This window comes from Manis javanica, chromosome 12, assembly GCF_040802235.1.
Source record: "Manis javanica isolate MJ-LG chromosome 12, MJ_LKY, whole genome shotgun sequence".
Classification (NCBI taxonomy): Eukaryota; Metazoa; Chordata; class Mammalia; order Pholidota; family Manidae; genus Manis; species Manis javanica.
In genome coordinates this window covers 106,439,959-106,456,942 of record NC_133167.1, presented here as the reverse complement: position 1 = coordinate 106,456,942, position 16,984 = coordinate 106,439,959, and the positions used below count along the sequence as shown (strand labels likewise).

At 35.6% G+C, this 16,984-nt stretch overlaps 1 protein-coding gene across 3 annotated transcripts in view; it reads left to right on the top strand.

Moving 5' to 3' along the window:
* The first annotated feature begins 4,228 nt into the window (after positions 1–4,228).
* The window catches only part of NEIL3 (nei like DNA glycosylase 3), a 750,694-nt gene continuing 737,938 nt past the window's right edge, over positions 4,229–16,984 (top strand). For all 3 annotated transcript variants that reach the window (XR_012124054.1, XR_012124056.1, XR_012124055.1), the window contains exon 1: positions 4,229–5,427. The gene's annotated coding sequence lies outside the window, so the exon portion shown is untranslated. The remainder of the gene's footprint in view (positions 5,428–16,984) is intronic.

Genomic DNA, 16,984 nt, shown 5'->3' with positions numbered 1-16,984 from the left:
CCATTTGGGTTGATAGAGAAATAATATATTGTTGTCTTTTTTTTCTGTCTGTACACAGCCTTGTCTTTATGCACTTTATCTCTTGCACGTCCCCCTAAATCATGCTTCCTGGTACAGGCTTTGTGCTTCTCTGGGTCCCTTTGGCATTAAAACATGTATTCTGAGGAGCTGCTGTAGGTTCTTCTTAAGCATTTATTCAAATACAAAACACATTTTCCCCACAAGTCATTGTGCGTCAAGCTCAGTGATGGCCAGTGGCAGGCCCGTGCGAAATGCACAGTAGATAATTGCTGATAAATCTGTTTTACAGATTCACAGGAAATGAGTTAATTTGCTCAGTAATATCTTATAAAGTAGTTTTAACCCCATTCAAAAAGATACCCTAAATATCTATAACCAAGAAATTTTATAACATCTCACACTTAGGCCATTGTTTTGCCTAAAATGTGCTAAGCCTGTAAAAAAGCATTTAGGAAAGGTTTTACCTTACATGAAATCATGTCAGTTTATGGTACTTGAACAACAAGCGTGTTAAAAAGTCAGTCTTTACATTTGGAGTAACTTCTTCCAGGATGTGTGTCCCTTTCCTGAAAATCCACAAAAGAAGTTGTTAAGTTGCTGTAAGTGAATTTATAATGTTTAACAAATACTAGAATATTTTTAAACTTGAAGACTCTAATGATTTAATGATTAATAATTCAGAGAGGATGAAGAATTCCATCCTCTGACCTGGAAGAGGGAAGGTAGCAATTTAACAAACAGCCCCTTGAAGAGAGAAATCCAGGAATTACTGTTATTTCTGATTCCCTTCACTTGCTCTCGAGGGAGTGTGACACCCATGGCATTCAGAACTTATTTTGTGTCCCAGGACTAGGACACAGCAGGAAGGGCTGGCCGCTGCAGCGCCACTCATCAGTGTACCCCTAAGTCAGCGCGTGGGGACAGTCAGGGTGCCTTAGCAACCTTCATACTGCCATATTTAAGCCAACGCGCCCACCATTTGCAAGTGGAGCATTGTATTTAGGACATAATGGGGAATTTAGGCTGGTGCTTAGATTTGTTTATCTGTGTACTACTTATTAGATTTGTTTAGTTACATGATATGGAAATTGATCTGACATTCCCCACAAGCTGGAGTCTGTATATGGTATCTGGTTAAGTGAACTTTCTTTCCAGTTCTATTTCATATCCATCCTTTGAACACATCTGATCTAGAAACAGAAAATATCATCTCACGAAAATAGCTATGTACTTTAGCTAAAATGAAGTTTGTAATTGTATGCTTTTCTCTTATTTATAATATGTGTTCTTGTAGAAAATAATGACAACAAAATCTATTTCTGGTACACGTCGGAATGAGATAGCTGTAATCCCTGTCTTTAGCAGTTTGTAATTTCTGGAATCTGTCTTTTCATTTGCTAAAATCTTTTAAACCAGTTCCCAGTTGGTAAGGATTTATGATGTGTTAAACTGATTTTGTTATTTTGTAATTAAATGATTTAATTAGTTTGTGTGCAGAGTTAATGAATATCTAAGAGAAACTATCCGGTTCGCCTACTCTGGATGGCGTCAGGTGCTAGGCAGCAAAATTGGTCCTGACACATCAAACGTAAATTTGATTTTGATGGTAGAAAGGCCACTCCCTATCCAAGCAAGAGTGAACTTCAGGGAATTTCTGCCTCAGTTTGAATATTGGCTCTGAAACACACTCCTGTGGGGGGGAGAAGTCCTTCGGCCGCTTCATCCTTCGGCTTTTCCATCTGCCGCAGGAGGGACTGATGATAGCATCTCTCAGGGTTGTCGGGCAGGCTGGGACAGTGAACGGGAAGCCCTGCGTCACGTCTGACTCAGCTCCTGGGTCGGCGCTCCGCCATTCTTATATGATGCTGCGCGTTGAGACAGTTGTCTTGAAATAAGGTAAAAGGGAAAATTGAGTACAGGAGGATGAAAATGGGGTGTATTCAATTGTCGTTTGTCAAAAATGTATTTTTGTACCATCTAGATTTCAGACTCTGCTGAAAACTGGAATATAAAAAGTAGAAATCTGCTATTCAAAGGGGAATAGAGGAAACATATTAAACAAGTACTTGGATAAAAATCATAAGTACTCTAGAGGAAGGAAATACAGATATACTTTCTTTTGCTTCATCTTAAATTATTGAAATTTATACCCCTTTAGTTTACCAGAAGTCATGAAGATCTACTCCAGGTTATTTCTGGACAAAAGTATTTACCTAATCATATGCCCATTGCTACCATAGAAACCACAAAGATAATGGGCTCCAGCACATAAACATTTTGGAGATGATTTAAGAGAAGATACTGTCAAAGACATGAGTTTCCAGTCTCAGCTCTACCGACTTGAGACTCAAAATGCTTCATCTTGTAAGATCCACATTGGAAGAAAATACAATTGTATTTCCTGCTTTATGATTCTATTGATTATAATTCTCCTTCTTGAAGTGCATCTAATAATGACTTTTAGAAATTTTTAAACCCCCCATGCCTCAGGACATAAATATATGCTATGGAATTAAGCTGTATTCTTTCCTATGTGAGTCTTGCACATGAGAACAAATTATTTTATTTAGTTCATTTCCCTGGAGTAAGAACATTTTAGATCCTGATTCTACAAGAAAGGACAGTTTTATGTAATATGTGGAAAAGATTAGTTTAACTATGATTACCCCCAAATTCTTGTTATTTGTGGTGGAAATACCTCTCCTCTGATCAACGATGAATGGAACAAGATCCAGGCTGTCCCCTGGCTTTTCTCTTTTTACATATAAAACAAACCAGCACATCTTTAATATTGGATTTGACTGACAGACTCAGGGAGCAGAGCTAAACTGCAAAAGCAATTTGATTTCAATGAAAAAGAATTGTCAGGCTCGGAAAAACCACAACCCTATTACTGTCCTTTAAAGCCCTGCTTTTACTCAATGATAACCCAGCTTCATTAAGAGAACGTTAATTATCCTGCCTGAATTAATTCTTATTATCCCAAAATATGCACTGAACTCCTTACTGATTGTTTTTTTCATATTTTATTAAATTTTAAAAATATATGTGTATTATAACATTTGTTTTATAAAATCAATGAGTTTATACAAGCAACTTGAAAAATTATTTGGGTTTGTACTACCAACTCCTTACAAATATTCATTTACTCCAGTAAGTTAAATCCCATTACAAGTATACACAGAGAGAATTTTTATGATAGGAAAACTGAAAGATACAGCGCAGGCCCTCAGCAACTCATCATGTCATCAAGTTCATCACTATAGCTCTAGGCTCTCCTTGTACCCAGACCCTCCTGGGAGTCTCCATCCGTGGTTACAGCGGCAAATTTATAGAAAAGGATTCAGCCCTTCTGTCTTAGTGAGAATATGTTTGTCAACATTGCTGTCTGTCCTGGGCAAAAGAAGAAGCAAATTATGTTACATATTTCTATGTCAGTAAGTTTTCTTTCCATTTTTTTGGATTTAAAGAAACTACTTTAAAGGAAGGGTTCTGATTCATAGTACTCAAATTTAAACAGACTTGACTTTTTTTAACTTTAAGCCCAATTGTAAATTAATCCTCTTTTTTGCTCTTGAAGGCAACATAAATTTAATAAAATAGACACTGGTTCTCTCTCTTAATATCTATATGATCCAAAGGAAATCACCATCTTGAGCTTGATTTCTCTTGTATTTGAATAATATATCTAGTAATATATAATAATAATGTGTGCATTTAATATTTAACTACAGAATGATTGGCAGAAAGAAACTAAGTTATTTAAGCAAAGTTGTTTTGATTACATTTTATATTGTATAAGTCTATGCATTTAAAGCATCATAATTGTCACTAACAATAAGGGGCAGAAGTTTTTATTTTTATTTTTCTTGTATTTCTGTAATTTTCAAAACAAAACTGGGAACTTCAGGAGATTCTCACTGAGATCAATCTAGTGATAACAAATGATTAACATGAAATTGTATCTGAAAATACTAGAGATAAGTCTGGAAAGAGGTTATAATAAATGAATAATTAGGGAAGAACTATAACATAGTTGATAATTTTAAAATAATTTTAAAAATTAATATTGAATAGCCTGGCCTCCTCTACCCTTTTCTAAGACATGATTTATCAAAAGTGTTCAAATGAAGTTGTTTCTGAGATCAGTGATCTCAATATTGACCTGTAAAATAATAGACTATTGATCTTAAGGTAAATAACTATTGAATTTTAATCACTTCAATAGTGATATTTGATGATAATTTGAACTGAGACTTTTATAGTGTTAGATTTCGGCTGTATTTCCAAGAACTGCATTCCTAAACTATTTTCTAGGGAAATCTGGTGGACTTGCTTGTCTGTAATATACTAAATCCCAGAGTAATGCTAAGAGATATCACATTTTCTACCAAGTCCTTTTTCAGATATACTGTGTCATAAAGCTTTAATTTTCCTATATTTAGTCCTATTAGGCACCTAAACAAAAATCTGAGCTTGAGGCTGGGAAAGAGTATTATTGAGTATATCTGATTCATAGCCACAAGGCACAGAATTAATCTAAGACTCAAATGCTTTGGGGAGAGATATAAATCATTCACAACATATATGCCAGCTAATCGGGATCGGGTTCGGCAGATGTCCAGAAAGCTCTTCCCCGACCGCGGCTCAGCCTTCCCAGCATCGCAGACCTCTTTTGCTTTCTCAGCCGATTTTATATGCGTTTATGCATGTGTGTTATATACGATATGTAGTCAGTACGTGTCATATCACGTGCTATTATAATATGTCTAAAAATAATCAAGGAAAAGTTCCATCACACACACATAGACACAATTTTTGACTTCTTTATGAGCAGGCACCCCTCTACTTTTCTGCTCTTGTTAAATTTTTCTCTCCTAGCCTCTGTAAGTATTGGTTCATCTTCCTTCACCTGGAGAGCCTGTTTTGTGCCGCGCAATATCGGGTTGGTGATGGTACAGAGGGAGGAGGAAGAGAGGAGGGGACAGGAGGAAGGTGCCTTTCTGTCATCATAGGGTCCCTGTTGTTCCCTCTGTCCTTCCCATCATGAGTTCTCTTCAGTGCTGAAGAGTTTGTATCCTACAGCGTTTGTCTGTGGGTAAAAATATTCATCAGCCTTCCCTTTATCATCTATTTCTTATTCATCTACCTATCTGCCACCTCTTTAAAAGGAGATTTAAGGCAAGTTATCAAAATTACACAACAGAATTCAAGTCAGAAAGATGAAAAAACTGGTTAAAGGGAAAATTTGAGTTAGGGAAATAAAATGTGGATGATGACATTTTAAGTTCAAAGCATTGCTACCTTTTTGCTGAAAGTGGGCTATGATTTTGCCTCAGGTTTCCTAACAACCATATAAAGAGAAAACCCCACCTTATGAGATTGGCAGCATCTGAAATACGCCAGGTAAGGATGAAGAGGGAAAACAGGAATAAAAGAGAAGGCCTAGAAAGCGGAGTGGAAGGCTTCCCTGTGCTGCTCCTCCACCCCCATCGTCCTCAACGCCCACACCGAGGGAGGAGCTTGGCTTGCTGGAGGCAGGGAGCACGGGGATGGCGCGTGTGCCCACCCTCCTTTCCACAGACACTGGCCGGAAACCCCAGTTCCATCCTCTTCCTTTTCTCTCCCACAGAATCCGTCCGTATTTATCGTCCCAGCAGCCATGCATTCTCTGCCGTACTGCCCCCATACCAGCTCCTCTCACCCGGTTTCTTGTTTCCTGACGTGAGTCTCTCACCTCCCTACATCATCTCTTCCCTTTCCTATGTCAACACAAAAATCTGTCACATCAACCCACGTGGTCACACTGCCAGCAACATGGATCAGGGGAGGTCCCCGGGCCCAGGGTCACGGTGGTAGCTAGGTGTGGAGATATTTTTTCTAAGATCACAAGTTGAAATTGTGTAAATATGTTTGTTCTGCCTGGCCAGGGAAAATGATACCATCTGTACATTGCCAGAAGTCTAGGGTATGTGCAGAGGAATTCTTTGGCATTCAGCTGACTACTTTGAGACTTCGTGGTTTGTCCTCCAATTATGTTACATGAAGTGCTGCATGGATATTTTGCAAAGCACGAAGGGTATGGCTACGAGCATAGTTTCCCAAGGGCCTGAGTTGCTCTGTATCAGCAAGAACTGAAAACCCAACAGCCTCTCTGAGTTGCTTTGGCATAAGTACTATTACTTTTCTCCCTCCTGCAAAACATAGATTGTGGTGTCTCTGAAGACTTAACTAAAAAATAAAAGAAGAAAACAAAAAAAGAGGAGAAAAATAAATGATAAACTATCTTCTCTCTGGCTTTACTCCTGACTTTCTCAATAACCTAATGAAGGAAAATATATAAGTATTATTCACATATTTTACCACAAAGTTTGTGCTTCCTGAAATATCTAGATGATTATCATAGCAGTAAAATTTTCCTTGAGGTATTGCAAATTTACTTTCTCTATTTCTTCCTGTTAAAACACACAGACTCAAATTGTATAGAATAATACTTTATAATTTATGATGAAATAATTTTTAAAATTAAAATGAGAACTTTTTTTCTCATCAACTACTCAACTCTTGCTTTCTTCATCCTCAAAGAATTGCTTTTTCCTTCAGCAAAACAACTGAAGCAGTTTATCTTTAACCAGTCCTGTGCTCGGCCATTACCACCATCATCACCACCGAACCCAGCTGTGTCAGCTATGTCCATATTCACCCTCACTTCTTCCCGTCAGAGGCGGAGAGAAAGCACCCGTCTGCTCACCGATGCACCTGTCACTCCATCCCTTCCTCGCCTCCCTTCTCCAGAGCCTCGTTCATCCACACCCCTTCTCTCATCTGTATCTCCTGTATATTCTCTTCGCCTGTCCTAGCTCCTTTCTGTCAGCATGGAAGAGGCCAAGAAAATGTGAGCCTTTAAACTATTAAAATAGGAGCTAGTTTAAATAGCTTTAAAGGTTCACATTTTCTTGAACGCGTACGTGCTGACAGAAAGGAGCTAGGACAGGCGAAGAGACTGTGTAGAAGATACGGATGAGAGAAGGAAGTTGTTGAATGAAATCCTACCATTTGCAACAACATGGATGGAGCTGGAGGGTCTTATGCTCAGTGAAATAAGCCAGGCAGAGAAAGACAAGTGCCAAATGATTTCTCCCATTTGTGGAGCATAACAACAAAGCAAAACTGTAGGAACAAAGCAGCAGCAGACTCACAGACTCCAAGAAGGGACTAGCGGTTACCAAAGGGAAAGGGGATGGGGGGAGGGGGAGGGGGTTAAGGGGCATTATAATTAGCACACATAATGTAGGGGGGGCACGGGGAAGGCAGTACGGAGAAGACAAGTAGTGACTCTACAGCATCTTACTACGCTGATGGACAGTGACTGTAATGGGGTGTGTGAGGGGAATCTGATAATATGGGTGAATGTAGTAGCCACAATGTTGCTCATATGAAACCTTTATAAGATTGTATATCAATGATACCTTAATAAAAAATAGTTAATATTATCAGTGTTCTACAGTACTGTAATCCTGCAGTACTATAATCCTATAGTGTTTATAATATAATGCCAATAGAAATTAAGATAGGAGAAATAAACTTTGTGCATTATCCTGGCATCAAGAAATCAACCTATTCTAACATTTTTTGTGTGTTTTCATTCAGTCGTTCCCCACAGACTTCATAATTTATACAGAGTTAAAATCAAGGGCTAAGAATTTTGAGAAGCAGCATGGTCATTTTCCTATTCCATAAATGGGTGATATTAAAAGATTAAAAATCTTATTACATGGTTAATTTATGAAGTAAATGTTTTAGTCTCAAGGAAATACTTATAGATTGTAAAGAAGGAATGGTTTTCTAGTAATGCTTAATAAACAAGAGATCCAGGACTGCACAAAAATGCTATGTGATTTTATTTCTTAAAGTTCGGGCTACAGACTTTTGAAACTTATTTTCCATCACTCTTGTTCATATATTTGTCATATGCATGTCAGGACTTCACAAGAACTAAGAAAGCCAATTACTATAATTTTGTTTCCTTGAGTTTATTGATTGTGCAACATATTCATTAACTCTTACTTGTTCAATTATATTTCTAATTGAAATGTGTTTTAGCAAATTTTAGTAAATATTTTGTAGATTATAGGAAAAATATTCGCAAATGCATAATAAAGAAAGTCTACATATTTTAAAAAAAAGCTTGACTAGGTTATGGTGGGAGAAATAAGCTGGTATTGCAAGTATATATGGTTGCTATCCCTTGCATGCTATCCGTCTATGTGTTACCAGAATCAGAGGACCCTGAATTATCTGGAGTTGGAGGCATCAGGGATGATGGGTGAAGAGAAGGGGTCATGGGGGGCAGTCGACGAAGTTCTGTGCATGTGTGTGTGTGCGTGTGTGTGTGTGTGTGTGTGTGTTTTCTTGTGGTGTCTTTACTATGATAGGTTTATAGATAGGCTTTTTAAATAAATTTTTTACCAGAAAGTTAGTTTACCTCTTTGTACTCGTGTATGAGAATTTCTCAATATGCCAAAATGAGGTATGTTTTATACATGCAAGGGAAATAGCTGATAGAGAAGAAAACAAAAGAGCTGACGGATGAAACTGGGTGTGCATCACATGTCTCTGGAACAAGATGAATCTGTCTCCCGGAAGTATCGACTATCGTAGGTACGTAAGAAGTTCTAGAAATAAAGCCGAAGAGTTACAGACCAGGGAGAACTGATGGCTGTTATGTTTTCCACTGAAGTTTCATGTTATGTATGAATATCAGTGACTATGTGGGTAGACACAATTCAGTATAATTATTTAGTTATTACAAGGTCAAAGTTTTGACCTTCTTGAATTCAAGGTGACTAGTGGTTTTAATTAATAATGATAGTGAAATTATCATAATAATTCTAATAACTACCAATTATCCCTTGTTTCTTCGGCCCAGGTACTTTGCTGTATATGTTTTCATTTAATATGGTGATAGTACACTGAAGCAGACGTTTTTACCTTTGAGGTAGACATGAAAAACCTAAGGCTTAGCAAATTCACGTGACTGGTAAGCGGTGGGTCCGATGACGCCGGGAGCCTCTGGTACGAACCGCACAGAGAGGACACAGCAGGGTGATTGCTTGGTTCCAGCCTTGTGTGCTTGTCAGTGAAGTTCTCAGAGGCTGCAAGGGTGAAGGCATGTGGAATAAACTTACATTCTTAGATTAAGGGATAATAATAGCCAGAAAAATAAAGATTAAACTAGAATTTAAAAATTTATAAACATTATTGTTTTAAAATTCCAGCTTATATCTGTCTTTTTATGACCTCTAGGTAGTTATTAATATTTTAGCTGTATTAATAATTATAAATTTTATGTGAGTTTTAATTGCCTCCTCATAAAAATAAAGATTTAGATGATCTCTACCAAGGGTAACAAATACCATCTATACCAAGATTTTACCCAGGAAGGACCATAATGGCATGATGGCTTCATGATGACTTCAAAATACGAATTTTTGAAGTTTAATATAAAATTTTTAAGTTTACTATAAACACATTTTTTAAGTGTCTGTTATGTTACTGACTGCCATGCTGTCTCTGATTTTAAAAGATCTCCAAGAGGGACAAAATGTCTTTTAGTCATTAAGTGCCTTCTGCTTGTTTGTTATACTTCTTTTCCTGCTTGATCAGGTTCTCTCATTTTTTTGAGATCTGTCAGATTCCAGTGATACCAAATATTGATATTTGCCCCTAGATTTATATGTGTGTGTATGTGTGTGTATGTATAAATACCTTACAAAAATCAAATGCTTGTTAATAAGTGTTTATCCAGTTAACACCTTTAATTCTTTTATCAACATAAATTTAAAAAAGCTTTTGGTCCCAAATTACGAGATCTTAACATTGTTTGTCCCAAGTAGGCCCTGGAAACATCTTTCTTTTCACTGGTACATTTGTCTTTCATAGAGTCTGGAAAAGGGAACTTTCCAGAGAGTCTATTTCCCTTACATGGCAGTTCATGGATCAAATACGTAAAGCTAAGCTTCATTCGGTACACATTGTCTGGCGTCATGATCTACTGTTGGTAACTTAAGTTTTATGCTGAACTTCTTATAAGTCGTCACAAACAAACATCTTTTTAATTTTTTTTAGGACTGAGGTGGTTTTTTCCAGAATATGTAGGCATAATTCATATTTGGCTAAAGTGTTTGGCTTAGTGTTGTAAAATTATGACAAATCATCCGTTATATAGAAAAATACATTTTTTGTATATGTGGCATATAGAAAAAGAAAACTTAGCTAACTCCTTCTGAAAGCCATAATGAGGGTGTCTCTACTTAGTCCATTTGTTTGACGTTTCTTGACCTTTGGTATCATGATGAGCGCCACCTGTTTTAAACATCTACGATAAGAGACATTTGAACATCAGAGTAAGTGCACATAAATGGTATTCCTGCCAAAATCATACATGACCTTAAGTAAAACTGGGAGTATGCATCGTCTTACATTTCACAGTATAGAATCCAAGAGTCACATTAACATGAGGCTGAGTGGGACAAAGCCCTGCTTAGGCAAACAGTTCAGTTGAGTGATGAGTTTGACCCATCACCTATGAATCTTGGAACACAGAATAGAAAAATTCAGGACATTTGCTATTGTGCATTTGCAAAAAAAAAAAATACTTCAAATATATATTTTGAACTCATTGTTTTTCAACTTATTTATATTTGACATAGAGATGACTAATAAAAACTGTATATTTTTTAATGTGCCACATGTACAGAGTTTAGTTATTGACCAAAGCATAAAATTAGAAGGGAGTAGAAGAGATTGGTTCAGATCATCTCCAGGCAGGCCTTGTTTCAACATATAGAAGCTACTTGAAAAAAAAACAAAAAACAAAGTGCCTGCAGTCGATGCTTTGCTGGGGTATTGCTGTGGCCTTATAATGCAGTTCTGGAACTTGAGCTTCACACTACTGTTAGTTCACATGATGCGCACAAATACTACCAAGCACAAATATTATCAATTGAGGTACTGGAGGTTCAGGAGAAAATAGCTAGTGGCGGGAGTATCACTTATGCTTATATTTTACAAATTTAAAAGACATTTTATTACAATTAAACAGTAAGTTACTGCTAATGAGTAAGATACAGTACAATCAACAACCATATAACCTTACTTCACTGTAGTTCAATGTAAAATAAAACACATTTCTTGCCTGATTCCTAATTGCTGTCTTCCCTTTCATTTACCTCCAATTCTCAGTACATTTTGTTAAGCTGATACCATTTACTTCCTTGATTTAGATAGCCTACTATTGCTAGTTGAGTCCCTTGACACTTCTAAAAGAAATAGACAAAACACAATCTCTCCAGGAAATTCCTAAGCTCCAACCTTTCAGGGTCATAGAGAGCAGCAGTTTGTTGTTTTGGAAAGTGATCTCAGTTCAGCTCTTCTCCAAACAAATCTTGGGATGTTCTCTGTGTCTTGTCTCAGGAGGCTCACAGAGGTCAACAGTAGCAGTGCTTTATCACCTCCCAACTTTCTGTGAGTGGTGTTCACAGGGCAGGGACATACACATCATGTAGAACCTAGAGATTCTTGGGGACTTTTCCAAAGTTACACAATTGTTAATAGAAACCTATAAGAAATCATAAAAATGAAATATCAAACTCAAGGTTTTGACTTTGAATTTCTAACAAAATCTATGCATTTACAGTACTTGAATTCAGTGATTAACATTTCTCCCAGTAGCTGTTCTGAAAGACAAAAGTTGCAAAAAAAAAAAAAAATCTTCCAGTGTTTTAAGTTGAGAAGATGTGTTAGGGTATTCTAAAATTGGGGAATAACTTCAGTGTCTGCAGATTTTTATAGATAATTAATTTTAGAAGTTTTGCAAAATAAATTTTTAAAAATTTCACATAGCATGAGATAGGCAGTTTGAGAAGATTTATTTCCTCCTTTGTGAAGTTTAATGACATAATCGCTCATAAAGTCAACATGGCTTATTGAGGTTGAGGGGAAGCTGCCGCGATTTTTAGAAGTGTGTTAAGAAAACATTTTGACTTCTCTCTGTCTGTGCTTACAAAGCAACTTCACAAAGGTACTTGCTGTTTTATGCATCATTTTCCTCCAAAAGGCCCAAACATGAAGATTTAAATCTGGCCCCAGCTGTAAAAGCACATCTGCTAGTTTAAATTAGATTGACAGGTTCCTACAGTTGAGGAGCAAGCTTCCAGCCTCAAGAAAGTCACATTCCAAATTAAACTGAAAATTTTAGGTTTAAATCCGTATCTAAAAATTTAGGACACTTTATCAAATATATTGTTGGTGCATAACTTTAATATATATTATTTCTATTTTCTCCATCATACAGTGTGATTTGTTTTTAGTTTATTGACTATATATAAGTTCCATTTAGATAATTTTTAACACATTAAGTTATATTATTATTTGGAATATGATGAAATTTGGTAATCGGTAACCAACAATTAATTTTGTGCGCTGTCAAAGAAAACTTGAGTTATATAATTTACATTTTCAGTCTAGTATGCTATTCTGTGGCAAACACAGATGTGCCAAAGATGTGACGGCATAATTTGTATATGTTTTGTAAACAAATTATCTAAAACTCTCTAAAATTAGACATCAGGCTGCAGAACCATCTGGCTTTTTACCAGAAACAGTTGCCAGATGATCCTGCGTCCTTCACCCACTTACCACGACTCCTGCCTCATTAAGGCGTCCTTGGTGACAATCTTACAGGCTGACTGATTTGAAAACTGCGGTGGTGTTTAGGTATAATAACATGAAGCAATACAGTGTAACCGTAACAATATATAACTATTTTTAGTAGTAAATTCTATGAAAAACCCTCTAATTGTTTTTAATGTAGTGATTTCTTACATTGCTGAATAAAGAGCACATTTTGAACTTCTGTTCTTTGAATCAGCAGCCTAATTTCATCACCATGTTTTTTTGCCTGGTTTTTTTTTTTCAAGTTTCCCTTTATTCTTCTCACTTTGAATGGACACAGTGTGTTCCGTGCATGCTTCCTACCTCTTGGTGCAGCACTACTCTCAAATGGTAAAGACTTAATTTTTTCTCAAAAATATATTTTTTTCAGGAATAAAACTGTTCTTTGCTTTTTCTCTTGGGAACTGTAACCTTGACAGGACAAACTGAGCTTAAAATTTAAGAATTTCACTTAAGGAACTTCTTTTAATGCACCACTAAACCAAATTAGCTTTTGAGGCAGAGGTTTTCAGTTGTATTATTGATACGACAGTGTCTTGGTGTCAGTGGTGGAGGGCAATGCAAGTGATTTCTTATTAATGATAAGGAGTAGGACTTTGTGACTTGGTTTCCGGTCTCTGTCACAATGATGGCACACTTTATCAAATACATCCCGGAGTGTGCTTCAATAGAGAGTTAGTGTAAGTGTGCTGGGAATTGTGTATTACATAGAAACCACCTTCTCCATTTGGAGGCTGGAGTGAGTAACCAGACTGGAGAGTAGCATTAATGGTTGATGAAATTATGACTATTGTAGGCCTTTGATGTCCTTTAATAATTTATTCTGCTTTTTAAAAAAATTGTTTATGGATAAGATACTAATAAAGGACAAGACACGAAGAAAACAAGAATAATATCAAAATTTCCCTGGAGTTCCCACAAAAATCTCATGCATGCTAAGGTGTTCTAACAATAGTTGAAGACCGCAAATTGTCATCAGGGACTGCTTGAATGATTTGTAACCATCATCCTTGAATAAGTGAAAGAGAACATGGGGAACTTTGAAAGTTAATTATAACAATTTGAATGTATAAAAACATTGTGGTTATTTCCTATGAAGTAAGTGATACCAAGAATGATAGCAAAATTCACTAATTCAGAAGAAAAGTAATGATGTAATTAAGTATTTACTGTTTCTATTCATAGTAAACATGTTAAAAAGCTTATAAAAATGTTGGTTTTCTTATAAAGAGTGACATATAATTAACTTACTCTCATTTTGCAAAATTGCATTTGCTTTATTAATTATAGACTGAATTAAAGGCCTAAATGAAATTATTTTTAACTTTCAGTATGGAAAATGCCAAACATAAACCAAAATAGAATAGAGTTACAAAGGTACATACTCTACTCAGCTTCAACAATTATTGATTCATGGTCAGTCTTATTTTATCTATTCCAGCAACCAGTTCCCCATATCTATATTATTTGAAGCAAAGCCCAGATTATATCATCCCATCCATGACTATTTCCATATGCAACCCCAAAAGATAAGAATTCTTTTCTCATGTAATCACAATGCAGTTCATGTACCTAAAATCATAATAATTGCCCATTATTAAATATCAGGTCAATCCAGTCTTTAAATTTCTAATAATCTCATGAATATTTTCCATATTTGGAAAACGATTTAGATACATGAACATTTTGCATTGGTTCAATGTCTCGTAAATCTCTTTTAATCTATAATTCATCCTTCATCTCTCTCTATCTCCTTTTTTTTCTTTTCCCATATGCAATTATTGTCGGAGAGGCCAGGGAGGAGGTTGTCCTGCAAAGCTTCCCACAGTCGGACGTTACAGATTTATATCTCTGTGGCATAGCTTCATATGTCTCTCTGTCTTCTGACGTAGAGACATGATTACATGTGGATTTGATTTTTCCACACATAAGTAAGACTGGGTTCACAGGTGGTACTGCGAGATTTTCATCAAGCTGCCTATGATACCTGGATGTTGCCTGTTTTGTGATGTTAGCAGCATTTTTGTTCAATGCCAAGATTGTTCAGTGGGTATTAACACTGTATAATAAGGCTGTTTGCATTCTATTATTCCTTCTTTATTTATTAATTGAAAAACTCTAAAAAAAGATATCTATCTACTATTTGTTTATCCAGTGGCACAGTATGTTTGGGAAAAGGCTGGATAAATGTTTGATTTCTTCCCTTTAGATACCAGGTCTTCATAGGAATAACTCAGTTCCTGGTCCTCCAGGGGAGACCAATTAGTTTGTTGTTGTTGTTGTTGTTGTTGTTGTTGCTATAGTATCTCTACAGACATTTGAACATAAGCATTAGTTTATTCATCTATCTATACTTAAATTTTCCATAATGGGCCAGAGGAGCCTGTTCAGGACAGCTGCTGAGCCCTTTTGGCCTTATACTTTTAATCATTTATAATTTTCTTGATAACAATCCTGAAAGATCGTCTAGGATATTCTTGACCATTTCTTTACTAACACCTGGAATAAGCCATTTTATTACAAGGATCTTAGCCCTTTTAGTAGAAACGGATCTTAAAACTTAGTAGTAAATCTGGATCATATCAGGGCTTCTTGTTCTTGGGTTGGTCATTGTTTCTAGACTACTTCTGTGGAAGGATCTAGGAAATAAAATTTTAAGATAAAAATGCATCACTAGTTTATATTGACCCTTACAATTCAAAACCAAGACTGTGGAGTTTGTTTAGCCTCTTTTACATTGCATTTTTTTCTTCTTTCTCCCGAACAGAGAATTCTGATTCTTAACTCTTGTATCCTTCCTCAAACGTGATATCCCTTAAGTAAAAATAAAAAAGTATGCTGTGGTGTGTTTCTTTTAAGGTACTCTCAATTAAGTTAATTTGATGCAGTTCAACTGCACATGCTATTAAGCAAGAAGGAAACTTTTCTGCAAATAAGCAATAATTAAGTTAAGAACTTAAAAACACAATCAAAAGTGCCCTCACACCAACCCTTTGGCAAAAAGTAAATAAAATGACTAAGCCAACTACTTAGACAATAGAATATTTACTTGAAAATGTAGCATGTACAGAAAATAAAAAAGAAAGTATAATTTCAAATTACCTGGATTCATATTTCACACCACTAGAGTTCATATCTCAGTGTTACAGAGAAATTACAGTGATTTGCACATCATTAATAGGTGGTCTAGATTGAAAAAAATTCTTATGTGTTTGATTATGACCCATCAATAGAATTCCAGGGACCTGCTATTTCTCAATTGGAATGGACATTTTATAGTAATAATTACATGTGTTTTACAGGAACATTAAATTTTGTTATGCACACACATATACAAAGTCTACAATTCACCAACAATTTAAGATTACAAAATTTTTTAAATCTTTTTTTTTATAAAGTAGCAAGACCGGAATTAACATTTCTATTTCTTGCCATGAGGACACTATTTACAATAAATTTGAGATGTTCTCTAACGTCCTGATTCATGCCTCACATCAATGCAAACTCTTTTTCAGACAGTCAGAAAAGATGTGAATCAGATTTATGAGTATTTTTGTAATTGTCTCTTCTTGAAATGAGGTTGAGGAATAGGGAGGGCAAGATAAGAATATTTATCAAATGTATTAGTTGGAAGGAGAATGTAAAGAGAACCTAAATATTTTATGTACTCAAAATGTTTTCTGCTTAGAATCACAATTTGTCTTAATTCTTTCTTTTGTTTTCTCTCCTTTCCCCCCCTTGTTTATGTACTTTATCTTACACAAACTGAAAAACAGATTGTGTAGAGAGAATTCAAATTCCAAAATATTAGTAACCAACTTCAATTGAGAATATACAGTAGATTACTGGTTTGTTCATATTTCAGGAAATCTGTTTAGCTAATTGTTTAAAGAAACTGAAATACATCATGACTAGTTTATCGTGACATCTTGAATATTATAAAGATCTTTACCCCAGTTATCTTAAATGCTTCTTAACCTTTTCAAAATATCTCCTGTCTTTTCCCTTCCCACAAATATTAAAGCAGGAAATAAAAATCAAAAGGTTTTAATATCATGCATAATTCTTGGTTTAATAAAAAAGCTTTTAATGTGATGAAAAGTAGTCAAATAATAAAACTATTAACTCAAATTTTAAAATAAATGTATCTATCATATATGTGTACACTGAGTAAAGATATAAGCAGATCAATGCAATGTTTCTAATTTAATGTCATTATGCTTTTTAA